This window comes from Microtus ochrogaster, unplaced genomic scaffold, assembly GCF_000317375.1.
Source record: "Microtus ochrogaster isolate Prairie Vole_2 unplaced genomic scaffold, MicOch1.0 UNK3, whole genome shotgun sequence".
Lineage (NCBI taxonomy): Eukaryota > Metazoa > Chordata > Mammalia > Rodentia > Cricetidae > Microtus > Microtus ochrogaster.
The window spans coordinates 1,357,031-1,360,858 of NW_004949101.1; the positions used below are offsets into that span (position 1 = coordinate 1,357,031).

Here is a 3,828-nt window from a genome sequence, read left to right on the forward strand (position 1 = left end):
GCTCCAGGCTTTCTTTCTTGTGTCAGATGACATCATGGATTCTTCTCTCACTCGACGTGGACAGATCTGCTGGTACCAGAAGCCAGGCATAGGCTTGGATGCTGTCAATGATGCTCTGCTTCTGGAAGCCTGCATCTACCGCCTGCTGAAGTTGTACTGCAGGGAGCAGCCCTACTACCTGAACCTGCTGGAGCTCTTTCTGCAGAGCTCCTATCAGACAGAGATTGGGCAGACCCTTGACCTCATAACAGCACCCCAGGGCCATGTGGATCTTGGTAGATACACTGAAAAGAGGTACAAATCTATTGTCAAGTACAAGACGGCTTTCTATTCTTTCTACCTGCCTGTGGGGGCTGCCATGTACATGGCAGGCATTGATGGGGAGAAGGAACATGCCAATGCCAAGAGGATCCTGCTGGAGATGGGCGAGTTCTGTCAGATCCAGGACGACTACCTTGATCTCTTCGGTGACCCCAGTGTGACTGGAAAGGTCGGCACTGACATCCAGGACAACAAATGCAGCTGGCTGGTGGTTCAGTGTCTGCTATGAGCCACTCCGCAACAGCGTCAGATCTTAGAGGAGAATTATGGGCAGAAGGACCCAGAGAAGGTGGCACAGGTGAAAGCGCTGTATGAAGCGCTAGATCTGCCAACTGTGTTCTTAAAGTATGAGGAAGACAGCTACAGCCACCTCAAGAGCCTTGTGGAGCAGTACTCTGCCCCACTGCCCCCAGCCATCTTCCTGGAACTAGCAAAGAAGATCTACAAGCGGAAAAAGTGACCTCGAGCTTGCAAAGGCTTTGAGGGAAGGGATCTCAATAAATTATTGTACAGAAAAAAAAAAAGAATAACCAGAGCGTCTTTGAATGAAAATGATAAATTCTTGTTGCTCTGTTTAGTTTTCTGCAGTATGCTGAACTAAAACCAAAGCCCCAAACATGCATATTTTAGGCAAGCACTCCACCACTGAGCTGCATCCCCAGCTCTCTTTACTTTCTACTTTGAGAGAAGGTTTCATAAAATCCCCTAAGCTGATCTTCAACTGACTCTATGAGGCAGCCTTGACCTTGAGATCTTCCTGCCTTAGATGCCTCACCTGACCTACTTATCCTCAATTATCCTCAAATTGCCTGCCTTACCAGGCACTTAACTTCACTTTTTGAATTAGGTCATTGGGTTCAAGATGATATCAAAATCATTTCAGCAATAAGATTCATGAAAAGAACCTAAGTGTCAAACAATAGTGAGAATCTGGTGATCAACTCCATTTAGAAGACATAAGGATTGCCTACCACACTATAACTTTAATCTCAGTGGCTTTAAACTTTTTTTATGAGGCCACAGTTACCCTGATACCCAAACCACACAAAGATACTACTAAGAAAGAGAATTACAGACCAATCTCACTCGTGAACATTGATGCAGAAATACTCAATAAAATACTGGCAAAACAAATGCAATAACACATCAGAAAAATCATCCACTATGACCAAGTAGGCTTCATCCCACATATGCAGGACTGGTTCAACATATAAAAATTTGTCAATGTAATCTACCATATGAACAAACTGAAAGAGAAAAACACATGATCATCTCATTAGATGCTGAAAAAGCCTTCAACAAAATTCAACAACCTTTTATAATAAAAGTCTTGGAGAGAGCAGGGATACAAGGAACATACCTAAACATAATAAAGGCAATATACAGCAAGTCAACACTAACTGGAGAGAAACTCAAAGCTAGTCTACTTAAATCAGCAACAAGACATGGTTGTCCACTCTCTCTGTATCAATATAGTTCTTGAGGTTCTAGCTAGAGCAATAAGACAACAAAAGGAGACCAAGGGGATACAAATCAGAAAAGAAGAAGTCAAACTCTCACTATTTTCTAATGATATGATAGTTGACATAGTGACCCCAAAAATTCTACCAGGAAACTCCCACAACTCATAAACACCTTCAGTAATGTAGCAGGATACAAGATTAACTCAAAAAATTAGTAACCCTCCTTTACACAGATAATAAATGGACAGAGAAAGAAATCAGAGAAACATTATCCTTCACAACAGCCACAAATAACATAAAATACATTAGTATAATACTAACCAAAAAAGTGAAAAACTTGTATGACAAGAAGTTTAAAACTTTGAAAAAGAAATTTAAGAAGACAGCAGAAAATGGAAAGATCTCCCATGATTTTGGGTAGGTAGAATTGGCATAGTAAAAATGGCAATCTTACCAAAAACGATTTACAGATTCAATGTAATGCCCATCAAAATCTCAGCCAAATTCTTCACAGATCTTGAAAGAGCAATACTCAACTTCACATGGAAAAACAAAACAAAACAAAAAATCCAGGACAGCCAAAACAATCCTGTACAACAAAAGAACTCTTGGAGGCATCACAATCCCAGACTTCAAACTCTACTGTAGAACTATAGTGATAAAAAAAAAAACAGCCTGGTATTGATATAAAAAAAAAAAAAAAAGATAGGAGGACCAATAGAATCAAATTGAAGATATCAATCCACACACCTATGAACACCTAATTTTTGACAAGAAAGCTCAAAATATAAAATGGAGAAAGAAAAGCATATTCAATAAATGGTGCTGACATAACTGGATATCAACATCTAGAAAGATGCAAATAGATCCATATCTATCGCCATGCACAAAACTCAAGTTCAAATGGAACAAAGACTTCAACATAAAACCAACCAATCACACTGTACCTCATAGAAGAGAAAGTGGAAAGTACACTTGAATGCATTGGCACAGGAGATAACTTCCTAAATAAAACCCCAGTATCACAGACACTGAGAGAAACAATTAATAAATGGGACCTCTTGAAACTGAAAAGCTTCTGTAAAGCAAAGGACATGGTCAACAAGACAAAATGGCAGCCTACAGATTTGGAAAAGATCGTCACCAATCCCACATCAGACAGAGGACAATCTCCAAAATATACAAAGAACTCAAGAAATTTGATATCAAAAGAACAAATAGTCCAATAAAAAATGGGGTACAGACCTAATCAGATAACTCTCAACAGACAAATCTCAAAGGGCTGAAAGATACTTAAGGAAATGCTCAACATCTTTAGCCATCAAAGAAATGCAAATCAAAACTCTGAGATTCCATATTATGCTTGTCAAAATGGCCAAGATCAAAAACGCTGGTGACAACTTATGCTGGAGAGGATATGGGATAAGGGAAATGCTCCTCCACTGCTGGTGGGAGTGCAAACTGGTACAGTTGCTTTAAAAATCAGTATGGCAATTTCCTCAGAAAATGAGGAAATAATCTATATTCATACAATTATACCACAAGGACATGTGCTCAGCTATGTTCATAGCAGCATTATTTGTAAAACCAGAACCTGGAAACAACCTAGACGCCCCTCTACTGAAGAATGGATAAAGAAAATGTGGTACATTTACACAATGGAGTACTATATAATGGTAAAAAAAATAATGACATCTTGAAATTTGTGGGAAAAGGGATGGATCTAGAAAAAAAAATATTGAGTGAGGTAATCCAGACTGAGAAAGACAAATATAATATGTATTCACTCATAAGTGGTTTTTAGACATAAAGCGAAGAAAAGCCAGCCTACAATTCACAACCCCAGAGAAACTACACAACAAAGAGACATACATGGATCTACGTAGGAAGTAGAAAAAGAAAGATCTTGAGAGTAAATTGGGAGTGTGGGGGTCACAAGAGAGGGTAGAAGGGGAAAGGGGAGGAGAGGAGGGGAATAGAGAAAAATGCATAGTTCAATAAAAACAGTGAAAAAAAAATCTTAGTAGCTCCAGGCAGCACATGT

The 3,828-nt window shown here is 39.2% G+C and overlaps 1 pseudogene; it reads left to right on the forward strand.

Annotated features, from left to right (window-relative positions):
• Window positions 1-6: 6 nt before the first annotated feature.
• On the forward strand, window positions 7-848 carry LOC101983750 (annotated as a pseudogene).
• Window positions 849-3,828: the final 2,980 nt, after the last annotated feature.